Source organism: Cydia splendana, chromosome 1 (assembly GCF_910591565.1).
Source record: "Cydia splendana chromosome 1, ilCydSple1.2, whole genome shotgun sequence".
NCBI classification, from domain to species: Eukaryota; Metazoa; Arthropoda; class Insecta; order Lepidoptera; family Tortricidae; genus Cydia; species Cydia splendana.
The window spans coordinates 16,477,633-16,493,224 of record NC_085960.1 but is presented as its reverse complement, the minus strand read 5'-3'; the positions used below and the strand labels follow the sequence as shown (position 1 = coordinate 16,493,224).

The following is a 15,592-nucleotide window of genomic DNA, read 5'->3' as shown; positions in this document are numbered from 1 at the left end:
CGTGCAAGTGAGTGGATGTTTAAATTGTTTTGAATTAATAAACGAGTACGATATGACCGTGACTGTAAAAGGGCTGTTTACGTAAATCCAATTTGTTTACTCCGAAATCGAGCAAAGTTACTATCCGGTATCCGGCCGGATATTAAAATAAGGACCGGATAGGCCGGATACCGGATAGTAACCGAATAGGTATCCGGTGCTCTATTTTGTACCTAATACCTTACTTAAATATTGCAATCAGGCGAAAAATGTAAACAGGATCATCCGCATCTGCATCCGCATCCGCATAAAATCGATGCGGAGCATCCGCATGATGCGGATGTCGACCAAGTCGGTAACAAGAACGTATTAGTGGCGGCGCCGGCGGCGTATGTGCTAGGTAATTTCGTCATTAGGTATATACAACGAAATCGTCTAGCAGGCCTATTCGGATTTCGAGATAATCACAAGATCTTGAGACGATTTAGAGATCAACTAGATCTACATTAGATATTGACTAGATGTGACTTGGATATCTAAGTCATAACTTGTCGAAATCGTTCAAGAAGACCTCCAGAATCGCGGAAACGTCAAATTTGACATATCTATCTTACAGATATCTTTGAATTATCCGTATCGTAACTTGTTGAAGTCTAGTAGAAATCTAAGTAATTCATTTTCCGAATCGAGCCGTAGATACCGAAAAGTCGGCCAAGTTACTGTTTATTAAATAAAACGCACCTATATTCTTGCTCAAATACTAAATGTTTCGTTTTTTAAATAAAAAATGTAATACTTATTTGACGTTTTTTAAGTACCAAATCTTGACATCCGCATCCGCATCCGCGGATGTGAGGCTTTAAATATCCGCCTCGCATCCGCATCCGCGGATGTCAAAAAATCTGCATCCGCAACATCCCTGGTCCAAAGTGTAATTTTTTTTACTGATTTCACATTACTCGCAACTATCCGATGACTAGTGATCGGACACCGGTAGCATTTTATGTCATTTTGACGTCCAACGTAATGACGAATATGGATAAGCCTATGTTGAATAAAACCACATGTTGTTATGGATTCACTGAATTTAATTTGTTATCGAACGAGCGAGCGACGCGAACGAAGTTCTTACATTCGACTTGGGATACGCGGCTGGCTAGGGGCACGTCCCGGCATTTCGATGTTTTTAAGCTGAACTATCAGAGGATAGTTTGATACTCAAGAACTTAAGTAAATTTGTTTTAATTTAAATGAAATTGGGTAAACGTGTAGTTGAGGGCATTATATTTTAGTCATTAAATTATGAGCAGGCTCGATCAAGGGGTTATTGAGCTAGAAGAGCTTAGAAGGCTTAAAAGCTATGTGTGAGGGGGTCTTGCTATTCTGGTCATCTTTTTGCAAGAAACTATGGTCGAGTTTGGTATCAAATGAAAGTGCTCGGCTTGCACTTTGATAATATCGTTTTTAAATTTACCATTTTGAAATAATTAGCAAGATAAAAATAAACATAATATACGTATTTGACATTTGACAGGAAATATTTCGGCTTACCACAGATACAGTATCAGTTAAGGGCTCCACAGACCTAGTAATATATCCACGCGATTTTTGATCCATTGCCGCCTATAGTGGTACATAAAATAGTAGAAATTAAATAAAATGGAACAAGTTTGTCAGTAGAAAAAGGCGCGATATTCAAATTTTCTATGGGACGATAACCCTTCGCGCCTACATTTTTTAGCCGCTTTTTTCTACTGACGGAAATGGCTTGACGGACTATAAATTGTTGCCATGTGTAAGCATTTTACGTCATAAATGTGACAGCTACGTAGAAAGTGGCGCCCTCATTTATTAACCGACTTCCACTTCCAAATCTCAAAAGGAGGAGATTCGATTGTGATTTTTTAGGGTTCCGTACCCAAAGGATAAAACGGGACCCTATTACTAAGACTCCGCTGTCTTTCCGTCCGTCCGTCCGTCTGTCACCAGGCTGTATCTCACGAACCGTGATAGCTAGACAGTTGAAATTTTCACAGATGATGTATTTCTGTTGCCGCTATAACAACAAATACTAAAAAGTACGGAACCCTCGGTGGGGGAGTCCGACTTGCACTTGTCCGGTTTTTTTATGTTTGTTACTCCATATCTCCGTCATTACTGGACCGATTTTGAAAATTATTTTTTTGATTGTATGTATATGCATACAGATTGGTCCCGTTTTTGTCAAAACCTAGTTCTGATGATGGGATCCATGAGGAATCGAGGGAACTCCTCAAATCTTAAAGGCATACATATAGTGATTTATGTGTTTTATCAACAAATCAAGCATATACAATCAAAAAAGTGACATTTGATAAAGTGGAACTGCTGTTGATGATCAGAACGGAACTCTTCAACGAAGCATAGTTCACGTTTGGCGATTTGTCCTCTTCGTTATGTTTGTTAAGCAAGTTAAGTTTTTAAGACACATTTTTGTCAAGCTCGAGTTCTGATGATGGGATCCACGTGGAATCGAGGGAACTCCTCAAATCTTAAAGGCATGCGTATAGAGATTTTTGTATTTTCATCAGAAAATCATGTGGCACTCTAGTTAATAATGTAAAACATGGAAGATATTTCGATTAGTTGAAATTTCCCAGCAGTCGAAATTGTCCCCCTGCACCTTATCTAGTTCAGCCCTCTGCTCGTTCATTGAAATCGGAGTGCCATTTTTTTAAATTTTATTTTATAGACCTTAGCCCTAGACCCTATAGATCCTAGACCCTGGACCCTGGATCCTAGACCTTGGACCCTAGACTATGGATCCTAGACCCTGGACCCTAGATCCTCGATCCTAGGCCTTAGACTCTAGAACCTAGACCATAGACTCGACTCGACTTAACTCAACTTTTTGTCCGAAAATACGGAAAAGTTAGTCGTTTTTTTTTTTCGATATTCTAATATTCTAATAGTAGGTACATTACGATACAAGTGCGAAAAGTAGGAAATTCGCAACGAGTGGCGATAAATTGAACCACGACCGAAGGGAGTGTTTTAAATCGATACGATTTGCGAATTACCTTTTCGCACGTGTATTGTACAACGTTTTACAGTAATACATACGGCCCTTTAAATATTTGACAATTCTATTTGACATAGGCTCGTCATCCTTAATCCCGCTCTAGGGCAGTAAAGTAGCACCATAATATGTACTGTAAAAAAACTACATATCGATTTTTAATAAAAAAAGTAAAACCGACTTCAAGTCTTCATCAGAAGTTCCACTTTATCAAATGGCACTTTTAAATTATAAATGCTTAGTTTGTTGATGAAAATACAAAAATCGCTGTATGGATGCTTATAAGATTTGAGGAGTTCCCTCAATCCCTCATGGAATCCATCATCAGACTTAACCTTGATAAAAATGTTCTTTATAAATCTTACGGGCTTAGTAAACTTAAACAAGAGAAGAGGACAAATCGCCAAAGTAAACTATGCATCGTTAAAGAGTTCTGTTTTGATCATCATCAGCATCAGTCATTTCATTAAATTACACTTTTTCTGAGCGTAAATACTTGCTTTATTGATAAAAAAACACAAAAATCGCTATATGTATGCCTATAAAATTCGAGGAGTTCCCTTGATTCCTCATAGATCCCATCATTAGAACAGGGATTTGATAAAAACGGGACCAACTTGGAATGGAACTACTTACTTGCAAACAAAAAAAATATTTTCCAAATCGGTTCACCAATGACGGAGTTATGAGGTAACACATACAAATAAAAAATACGGTCGAATTGATAACTTCCTCCTTTTTTTTTTAAGTTGGTTAAAAATTTGGCACAGTCACCTGCAATAATGTTACGCTTATGCCCAACTGCGGGCCTAGCAAGGTTGTACGACAAGGTAGTTATCAGTGTTATCTCGCAATATGGTGTGCAGTAAAACAATATAATTTGCTGAACACGTATAATTTAAAAAAACTTTTATCAACTTTTTACAAAAAAAATGAGTTAGCGGTCACACCCTGTATACATTTTGAAATTTATAAATTTCACCAAAAACACTATTTTGATCGTTTAAACTTATTTAAAACACAGTATTAGGTAGTTGTCTGCCTTCCGCATAAGGGGGGTAAACATGAAGGTAAAAAAAAGAATACGGCAGAAAATTTAGCTGAAAAGAAAAATGTATTAATGTGGCGAATAGTATGGACGATGATGGTTGACACGTTGGGTGAATGATACCTAAATTTTATACCGATTATTTATACCACCCGTCAAATGAGGCAATTTGAATTTTGAGGATTTGTAATATGCGGATAACAGATATTCAACAAATAATAAATGGCAAAACAAAAATATGGCGCAAAATACACAACAAATAATTAGCTGGTTATAAAAATTGGAATTGGAAGACTAACGTTAAAATTTTAAAATACTACGGTCTTGAATTTCAGTCAGGAAAGGGGATAAAGGTGGTCTTGACGTTCAGGGGTAAAAGGGTAAAGGGGACAAATGTGGACGCCCCCCGCACGCAAGGGTGCCGGTAGCTGGATTCGAATTTACTTGTTTTGCATGGATGGCGCACAAGTTGGTGTCTTCAAACAGGCCGACGAGGTAAGCCTCACTCGCTTCCTGGCGAGCGCGTATGGCAGCAGACCCGAGGTAAGCCTCACTCGCTTCCTGGCGAGCGCGTATGGCCGCAGACCCGAGGTAAGCCTCACTCGCTTCCTAGCAAGCGCCTATAGCAGCAGACCGGGCGGTAACGATGAGGTTTCTTCACTCCACCAGTGCTTAGCACGGCACGCACGGCGTGGATTTCCGCTCACTTTTAAAAACCTCGTATTAAATATCTAACTGGATATAAATTGCCAATCTGGTTAAAAAAAACACCCCCGGAACACGAACGACTCTTCAGCACAAAATCCACAAACCATCTCCCTAAAAACAATTTCAATCTTTTCTTTCTCGAACATTCCATAAAAAATATTTTCAAAATATGCCTAAAGATTCACTTTATTACATCCAGCCAGCAGTTATTTGTTTGTAAAACAGGTTGGCAATCTCGAGTTTTGAATCTTCGAGTTTTTGATATAAGCGTCACCTACGCGTATTCGCGTGAATCAACAACAGCGAAACACGGCCTGACAAAAAAAAACTGAAGCCACAGTTCGGTAGTTCCACACAGATGTAGACAGATGTAGCGTTTCGCTACAGGTGATGATAAAACGGCCGTTATCGTCGATTTTATCATCCATACTATGGTTGCAGACGATATATGGAGTTATCCACATTTGACAGCGGTAGATGATAGAAGACAATTTGCGTAACATGGTCGTTGGATAACATGTGGATAATTTGACAGATTGTCCCATTTTGACAGTTCAACTTAGTTAAATTTAACTACTTACGTGCTTCTTAGATGACGATAAGCCTTGTCGTGAAAGCAAAAGTAGTGAATAATCATATTTTACGGTATAAATTACAGGTAAATATCCGTTTTTCTATGATTATATTGAGAGTTATTAGTTACAATGTTCCGCTGTATATAATATTGTCAATATTTTCTTTGCAGGGAAGTCATATTTTATTATTCCTACTCGCGGCTGCTGTTGAAGAAAAATCTCGTAAACAGCTTTAAAAACGCTTGCAGCCCATTTGATATGCCGGACGAAGAGTTTCGGCATATTTACAGAGTGCGTAAGGAGTGTGCAGTGCATTTACTTATGTGCCGAACTTAACGCCGAGCCTCAAAACGGTGATGGGTTACCTACCAAAACACCTCAAAGGTAAAGCTATAAAATTGCAGTGTTTCTTATAAAGTTAATATGCATTCTATGCATGAGTGATTCTCAGGAAAGTGGCATCGACAGGTTAAAGATAATGAAAAATTTTTTTTTGTATTTTTTTTACTTTTAATAATGAAAAATATGTTTTACCACTTCAAGTACCCCAAATTTTCAAAAGGGAACGGAAAATGAAGAAGTTATTTTCAAGACATACAATAACCTATACATTGAACACAGGTTAAAGTTAAGCAGGTTACAGTAAAAAATATATTAATTTTAATTTTTTCCCTTGAACGGATAATAATACGAATGTCTTGCTTTTAGCATAGATGAATAAACAATATTAAAATGATATTATTACATTAGGCCCCATACCAAATTCTTAAAATAATCGAGGCAAGTTAAAGTTAACATTCCGTTACAAAACCCCAGATATCTGCCTTTAACCACTTGTCTCTACGAAACTACGACACTTGGGTCATAATGGTACCATTGGTACCCCACGGTGGTTAGCTTGATACTTACCAAATATTTTGCCATAGAATAGAATAGAATAGAATAGAATAGAACCATGGTACATAATAAAGTTGTTACAATAATTTTTTTTAGAACACATGGCACCCTGGTAGGGCATTGCAAATTAATCGTATGTCTAGTTATTTATGGAACATTTTTTTAAACTAAATAGTGTTACTTAACTGTAACAATACATAATACTGTTACATAAGATAAATAAAAATCCTAAATAATAACAACTTTATCCTAGCTTATTTCTTGTATTAAGTGAGTCCTATGTTAACTTATATTTACAAAAAGGGTTAATAATATTGTTAAGAATTAATAATTATTAGTAGTACTTATACTTATGAAAATTTATCCTCCATAAACTCTTGGACCGAATAGTATGCCTTCGATATTAAAAGTAGTTTTAGTTTTGACACGAATGGGTTAAGGTTTTTTATATTTCTTATATCGTTTGGCAGCTTATTATAAATCAGGATTGCTCTGAAATAAGGGCCTTTTTTGTAAATATCCAAAATTGGTTCCGGGGGGATGAGGTTATTGTTACGACGTGCACTTTTACAAAACTCAAATAACTGTGTGTTCTTCATGACAAAAGTAGAAATTTCTAAGATGTAGAGAGAGGGGAGAGTTAAAATTTGGAGATTAGTGAAATGTTTCTTACAACTGTCTGTTTGTCGTATATTGGTTAGTATGCGGACACATCATATTTTTTTTGGGCTATAAGGAGATCGTGGGCGTCACTGCTATGGCCCCATAGAATAATACCATAACGTAACCAGGCTTGGGCGTAAGAGTGGTAAGCGGACAAAGCGCACTCTGTATGTGTGTTTGAGTTCAGAATGCCCAGAGCAAAAATAAAACTTGATAGTTTAGATTGAACTTTAGCAATGTGTTTTTTCAGGTTGATATGATTGTCTATAGTTATTTCTAATAAAGTGCATTCAGTATCTTCATTTATATTTAAATCCTGCAACAGCGGTGTTAGATCGGTAAGTACGTTTTTTCTGATAGGGCCTAAATTGCATAAGTTTTGTTTTGGTTGTATTTACTACTAGGTTGTGATCCTGTAGCCAGTCAGAGATATTGGTGAATGTTTCTTTTATATGAGAGTAATCGTCAGAGTTGTTGTCATGTTTAAACAGGAGAGTGATGTCGTCGGCAAATATGATACATTTATGGTTGGTTATTTTAGGAAGATCGTTTATATATATTAGGAACAGCAGACATCCTAATACGCTGCCTTGGGGGATAGAGCTGTTGATGGTGTGCCATTTAGATTATAGTTTCATTAATTGGTTGGAGTCTTTATGGTAATGATCTATTTGTACGTACTGTTGTCTATTGTTGAGGTATGATTTTAGCCAGTTATAATCATTGCCACGGATCCCGATTTCATACAGTTTGTTGAGCAGTATTGGGTGTGAAACCCTGTCGTAGGCTTTAGACATGTCCAAAAAAAGACCAATTGCATAGCTTTTAGTTTTAAGATGTTCTAGTACTCCTTGAATAAATGTATAAACAGCTAAGGCGGTTGATCGATTTTGGCGGAAAGCGAATTGGTTTTCTTGTAACAAGTTAAACTTTCCTAGGAAATTATAAATTCGGTCGGCCATGCATCTCGAATATTTTTGAGGTCTGTAGTCGGCAAGGTTACTTTGCTTTCCGTCTTTTTTTTAAATTGGTTTGATAGCTGCTATTTTCAATTTGTCTGGAAAACTACATTCGTGGAAGGACTGGTTAATTAATAAAGTAAGCGGTGGGGTTAGTTCATCATTGCATGCCTTTATTAGAATTGGAGGTATCTCGTCGATAGTTATGATCTAAATATTTTTTTCTGTGTATGAGTCAGATGCAATACCGCGCATGTACAGGTTGGTACAGGTTAACAGTGAAAATATCCTTGGACAAACTTCGTGCGTGAATATTGTTGTAAAAAAATATATATAAGGCCTGTGCAAAGTACATTTTAAAAGGTATTGTTTATGTTATTATATAGCATGATATTTTATTTACATAAATTGGTGCTTATAAAATCTAAAGAACTAAAACTGGAAGAGCGATGCTTTTGGACAAGACAGGTTACAGTGAAAAGTGCTACTCTTTATTTTTTATAAATATAAGTATTAAATTTAAATAAAAATAATGACTTGGCCTCGATTAACATTGTTTTAGTTTATCTAGATACATTTTTGTTTCATATGAAAAAGAGCAAATAAACATACATTTAATTCAAAAACTCGATGACAGGCTAAGATGCCACTATTTTGAGAATCACTCGCATAGACCCTATTATATTTGAAATCATTGATTCTATGTAAAATAGACGTCTTAATGACAACGCTACTAAACTCTTCAATACTGGTACCTCATTATTATAAATGTAAAAGTTAGTACGCATGTTAAGATATCTGTTGTACAATCTCTTACTTATGCTACTAACCTACTAACAGAGGTTACTTAAGCTACTATTTACCTCAACATTCATATCGACGCCGGAAAGCAAACACGTAGTAATCCACACAAGGTCAATTTTTTTTATTGCATTTTTGTAATCTCCAATTTTTTCTGCGTCGATAGGTCGAATCCACATGCCAATACGATGAAAAATGGGGAAAATAGGAACACAAATTTTTCTCCTTTTTCTTGAAATGTACTCAGCAAACACGCAGTAAATAGCAAAAAAAAAACTCCATAATTTAAATCATTGTATTTACAGCATTTTGAATTCCATATAATTTATACTTTTGTAATTTACAACCTCCGTTGGTCTGACGCAAGTGTAGGTTACTACGTGTTTGCCGCTCAAGAATGTGAATGTCTTGCAGTTACGCTATTTGGTGGGAAATAATGTTTAGTCGAGTAGTGGTTTAACACAAATTCACACACTATTAAAATATGAGAGACATGTCTTTTACTACGTTTACAAGGATCAAGTAAAACTACCACATAATAATTACTTCACTGTTGTAGGGCGTAAGGTTTAAACTTCTGCGCCTTATTTCGTTTTAACGCGACTATCGCGGCCATTACTTGAACGTTTGCGCCGGCGCTCAGTGCGGTTCGGGGGGTGAAAGTGAGTCGACGTGTTTGTAATCATGTAAAATATTACGGGGATTTTGGATAAAGTGATTATTTTTATTAAGGCGCGGTGTGTAGTAAAATGCACTTTTTTGTCACCATATTTACAGACTTTTACAAGGATTTCATGCATTATTTTCTAGTATGTATAACTTCAGTCCTTGAACTACGTTATTGCTTGTCAGAAACACGACGGCTCATTATTTTCTCGATAGAATCTTAAGTTGAAAACATGCCTAACACTGTCTTTATTTCCTTATGTTAGAAGTACTAGGACGAAAATGTATATGAAACTTACTTCAGTCGATAGCTTTTAAGTAAATCTTCATTATTGCTTGTCCTTTTATCGATACGTTAGTTTTTTCATTCATCATTTGATGAATTCAACATTTTGCCTACTAAATTACACCCTACGCGGCAATACCTTGCGCCTATTCCTCACGCCAGTACGCCCGTGACCACTGTCAGCGTCGGACCTGTGCTAGTTTAGCGGGCGTTTCATAAAATGGGTAATCACAGTATAAATATGCAAATATGTTATACACACAATGTTTTTCAACATACTTACGAAGAAAAGCAAAATAATTCTTAAATACGGTGACATTTCAGACATTCGTCCGTCATATTGTCATTTTATAACAAGTTGGGCAGCAAAGGCACACACCCATCTAACCAATCCGGAATTCAGTCACGATTGATAAATTGTGTAAACATATTTTAAAAGGCTATAAAATTAATCAAATTGAATAATTTAGACTGGTCACATTTTTGTAAAAATCGATTTCTCCTGGCAAAACATATTACTTTTTGGCAACCGGGTTTTTTAACCTAATTAGACCCCGCTGAATCCGAATTTGCCGGTTGCTTGATCGAATTCTTGACTGGAAGTGAGATATGTGATATTAAAGGTTCCTTTTTTTTAGTTTTTCGTAAATAACTCGTAAACGGTGGCCAATATAAAAAACTTGAACTACTTAATAATCTACACAAAAATTTCAATAAAAAAGATTCAGTACATTCTTAGCAGGGATCAATATTTAAAAAGATAATAAAGAGGGAAAGTTAATTATAATAAATTCTAAGGTTCCTTGTTTTTATTTCTTTGTTAATAATTTGAAAAGTATGACTCATAGCAAAAACAAATCTTACACATAAAAAAAATTATGTTTAAATTTCCTACAAGAAACATGTAGAACACTTTTCGCTAGGATCAATATTTAAAAAGTCAAAGCAGCCGGTAAGTTAATTACAATCAATTTTAAAGTCCCTTTTTAGTTGTTTTAAATAACTCGTAAACGGTGTCCCATAGCAAAATAGGTTTTTATGAATAAATAATCTACATAAAATTTCCTGCAAAAAACATCTGAACACTTTTCTCTAGGATCAATATTTAAAACGATATTAAAGGAAGAAAGTTCATTACAATCAATTCACATGTCACTTTTTTTAGTTTTTAGGGTCCCGTACCTCAAAAGGAAAAAACGGAACCCTTATAGGATCACTCGTGCGACTGTCTGTCTGTCTGTCCGTCTGTCACAGCCCATTTTCTTCAAAAGTACTGGACCAATTAAGTTGAAATTTGGTACACACATGTAAATTCGTGACCCAAAGACTGACATCTTACATAAACAAATGAATTTTAAACATGGAGGCCACTTTTTAGCCAAGGGGGGTTAGTTAACATTAAGAACCTATTTTGCTATGGGCCACCGTTTACGAGTCATTTACGAAAAACTTAAAATAGGGACCTGGAAATTGATTATAATTAACTTACCCCCTTTAATACCTCATTAAATATTGATCTTAGCGAAAAAGTGTACAAAACCTTTTTTGTGGACAATTTTATGTTCAATATTTATGGATAATATTTTTTGCAACGGGGGCACCGTTTACGAGTTATTTACGAAAAAAAAGCGACCTGTGAACTGATTGTGATTAACTTTCTTCCTTTAATATCGTTTTAAATATTGATCCTAGAGAAAAGTGTTTAGATGTTTTTTGCAGAAAATTTTATGGAGATTATTTATTCATAAAAACCTATTTTGCTATGGGACACCGTTTACGAGTTATTTACAAAAAACTAAAAAGGGACTTTAAAATTGATTATAATTGACTTACCGGATGCTTTGTCTTTTTAAATATTGATCCTAGCGAAAAGTGTTCTACTTGTTTCTTGTAGGAGATTTTATGTTTATTATTTGTGTAAAATTTGTTTTTGCTATGAGTCATACTTTTCAAATTATTAACGAAAAAATAAAAACAAGGAACCTTAGAATTTATTATAATTAACTTTCCCTCTTTATTATCTTTTTAAATATTGATCCCTGCTAAAAATGTACTAAATCTTTTTTCATTGAAAATGTTGTGTCGATTATTAACGTTTAACAATTTTTTTTTATGTTGGCCACCGTTTACGAGTTATTTACGAAAAACTAAAAAAAGAGACCTTCAAAAAGTGATTATAATTAACTTTCCCGCCTTAATATCTCTTTGAATATTGATCCTAGCGAAAAATTGTACGGAATCTTTCTTGTAGGCAATTTTATGCAGATTACTTATGTTTAAGAAAATTTTTGCTATGCGCCACCGTTTAAGAGTTATTTACGAAAAACTAAAAAAAGGGACCTTTTATATCAACTATCTCACTTCCAGTCAAGAATTCGATCAATCAACCGGCAATTTCGGATTCAGCGGGGTCTAATTAGGTTAAAAAACCCGGTTGCCAAAAAATAATATGTTTTGCCAGTCGAAATCGATTTTTACAAAAACATGATCAGTCAAGTATACACTCATATTGTATATAATTAATAATTATTTAGGTACACTCACCGACCTCACCGTCTTACCTACCATTTTTAGGGTTCCCTACCCAAAGGGTAAAACGGAACCCTATTAGTAAGACTCCGCTGTCCGTCCGTCCGTCCGTCCGTCTGTCACCAGGCTGTATCTCACGAACCGTGATAGCTAGACAGTTGAAATTTTCACAGATGATGTATTTCTGTTGCCGCTATAACAACAAATACTAAAAAGTACGGAACCCTCGGTGGGCTCAGAGGGCGAGTCCGACTCGCGCTTGTCCGGTTTTTAATTTCATTAAGTACTCATCAAAATTCGAATTTACTAATAAATCTTATTCAATATTAATTGCCGAACTAAAAATCCCGGAACTGACAATTCAGAATACCGATGTCGTCAGAATAAGGACGTAGACGTGCTGCGCGGGAATGGTGCGGTGCGCCGCGCGGGGCGCCCGCCTGCCCGTTCTACCACTCGTCTGCTTCACCCCCTTGAAAACGTAAAACTCGAGTATAAGAGCGCCTTAAAGAAAGGAAGTTTTTTTTTCAATTGTAAGCATGTAAAATTGCAATATTTACGGTGTGTGTATCGATTTTATGGTTTTATGGTACACTTAAATAAAATTTAGTCTTATGGTATCTGATGAAAGTTTGTTTTGTCTAAAGTGGACTTTTATTTTATAAGAGAATGTAGAAACCACTTTTTTTTAATCAAACGTCGTTGTTATACTTTGGTTAGATTTTGATCTCCCGTTACGTTATGTCTTTTCCAGAGTGCACTTCTTATTTTTTAGTTGGTTTTACAATAACATTATAACTATTATAAGATTTAATTATGATCTTGAAAATTAAACAAAAGTTATGTTTTGTTTGGTCTTGAGAATGCTTTAAATATTGATTTTAATAGTTCAAATCATCATAATAGATGTGTTATTTTCGTTTATGAATCCTGAAAACATCTTCACATTTTATAAGTATACATTTGAAATGTCGTGCAATTTACTTTAAGATGCCATTAAAATCATTTTTAAGGGTGTGGTAAAATTTTTGGCAATACATTTAATGCATTCTAAATTGCTTACAAAAAGAAAAAAAATACTGTTACAGCATTTTGTTCACCCAAAATTTCTAAACCACAACGTTTAGGACTTTATTACGGATATCTTTTGTCATATTCAGGTGAATTACTGCGTTTTTGCTGTCCATACAAATTTTAAGGAAATGCCATCCCATACATTTGGTACTGGCGTTTACTGCGAGTTTGCGCACTGTGTAAAAAAGATCAAAACGTAGTAACCCACAAAATATGGTCTTGTAACAACTTGCGGTTAAATTTATTTAAATAAATTTGAAGTCCATAAAATTTTGAATGTTACATCAAATTTTGAGTTAGTTATGTTCATAAACAACGTAGTTATGATTTTTTTTCAAAACTTGAAAAGTTTTTCGTCTCTGGTGAACAATTTGGTGTTTGTGGGTTACTACGTGTTTGCTTTCGGGCGTCGATATCCTCCGAACCTAAGGGGGAAAATCTACTTGACAAAATTAGATTTACAGTACCGGTCAATAACATATCACCTTTGTGTGTTTTTGTATGAACTTGTAGTAGGCTAGTTTGTAGATTTCATATTTTACTAGTCATTATATAAATAATATCTGAGAGACCGAGCTTTGCTCGGAAAACATATAAAAACTCAAAAATGCGTGTTTTTCCAGAGATGAGACCTAGCTAGATTGATTTTTCGCCCCCTAAAACCCCCATATAGCAAATTTCATCCAAAACGTTAGAGCCGTTTCCGATATCCCCGAAATATAATATATACATATAAATAAATAAATATACAAGAATTGCTTGTTTAAAGGTAAGTATAAGATATTATGAATACTGAAATACTGTGAACTACAATAAGAGACTCAGCATATTACTAAAAAAGCTCTTTAAAAATAATGAAGTTGGCCATATATTAAAACAAAAAACCTCTATGAAAAAATCATTAAGTACATGAAACCAATTTCTCTTATCGCTGGACAAGGAATACTACTAAACTACCTAAAGCTGTGGAAGTCACTTACAAATATAAAAAAAAGTTATACCGTAAAAGCATATATGGAGGTGATATATTATTGGCCGGTACTGTAAGTAGGTACTTATTTGTTTTAGGTTCTAACAGTATACACCACACCAGCAGCACACCTACACCACCAGCAGCAGCAGCAGCTGCTGGTGTGTAACAGTTACACCTGCTAGCTGATGGCAACTACCAACGCGGGACTAGTCAAGATCATGGCTTGTCCATTGGAGCACTACTGACTGGATTGGCCACACTACTGTAAGCTTGAACCTATCTCGAGCAGTGTGTAGATGCTTTAAACAGAAGGTAAGTTCTTTTGAGCACTGAATTAAATATTAGACATAAAAAACTGTGACTTTCCACAAGGACTGTCTTAGTAACTTTTACTTTTTTGAATAAGTATGAGTGCGGCTGTATTGTGCATTGAGATATGCATGTACCTACCTATTGATTGATAGTCATGTATGATAAGTAGTTATCTCTGGGATATATAATCTGCGAATGCAATACTTATTAGGTTTAACTAAGGCACCTAGTTCTAATGTGCTGCCTTGTTTAATGGATATTATTCCTGGCGATTGTTTACTATATGGGTTTGCACTAGACTGCACTCACGTGAAAATATTTACTCCATCGCTGCCACAGGAACCTACTTTTGCTTATTTCCTTCTTTTTCTTCCAGAAAACTTCTCGTGGATCAAGGGAAAAATTAGAGAAGGCGCTCCTAAAAGACTTCCTAAGCATGCAAGCATGCACAAAACCGGCTCTTAATAAGCTTAATAGATACATATTTCGCCTATCACACAAATGTGTTACTATCACAAAAATACCTACCTAATTTACCTACATATATTTCTATACAAGTAGAGACTAGTAAACATTCAAGACGGATAATCTTCACACAGAACAGCATTCCCCGGCATGCTTCAATCACAGACCAACCCCTAGTCGGGTGTTCTGTGGCTTCAATGTAGGTGTCACTTAAGGTCTCTGCCCACTACACCGTGTCATACCATGACCGTAGTAGGAACGTGTCAGGCAAAAAAATATTCTTTGTATTAAAAAGTATGAGACTATGCCCACTAGCCCGTTCCGTCACCGACCATACCCGTCGCGTGCCATGCACGGACCGTCAAAAATTGTCGGCGAGGAACGCTCCGAGCACGGCACGCAACGTTGCCAGAACGGTGCGTGCAGGCGGCGAAACGGTGAGCATACGAATTATAACCGCTTATGGTGACCGTTCTATGCCCGTTATAAACGCGTTGCCATATTTCTGGCTCGCTCTTACCAGTCTGATAACTATTCGCTCGCTCTTTCTGACGAGTCTTGCTCTCGCGAATAAAACGCGGGTACTAAGGGGATGAAAC

At 35.8% G+C, this 15,592-nt stretch overlaps 2 long non-coding RNA genes across 2 annotated transcripts in view; one reads left to right on the top strand and one right to left on the bottom strand.

Moving 5' to 3' along the window:
• LOC134796542 (uncharacterized) overlaps positions 1 to 15,592 on the bottom strand; it is a 341,845-nt gene that overhangs the window by 243,087 nt on the left and 83,166 nt on the right. The window lies entirely within an intron of this gene.
• Positions 3,963 to 15,019, top strand: LOC134798205 (uncharacterized). The gene is made up of 4 exons (XR_010145167.1): positions 3,963 to 5,451; positions 5,539 to 5,752; positions 14,312 to 14,480; positions 14,905 to 15,019. It is a non-coding gene; the product is annotated as an uncharacterized LOC134798205 (long non-coding RNA).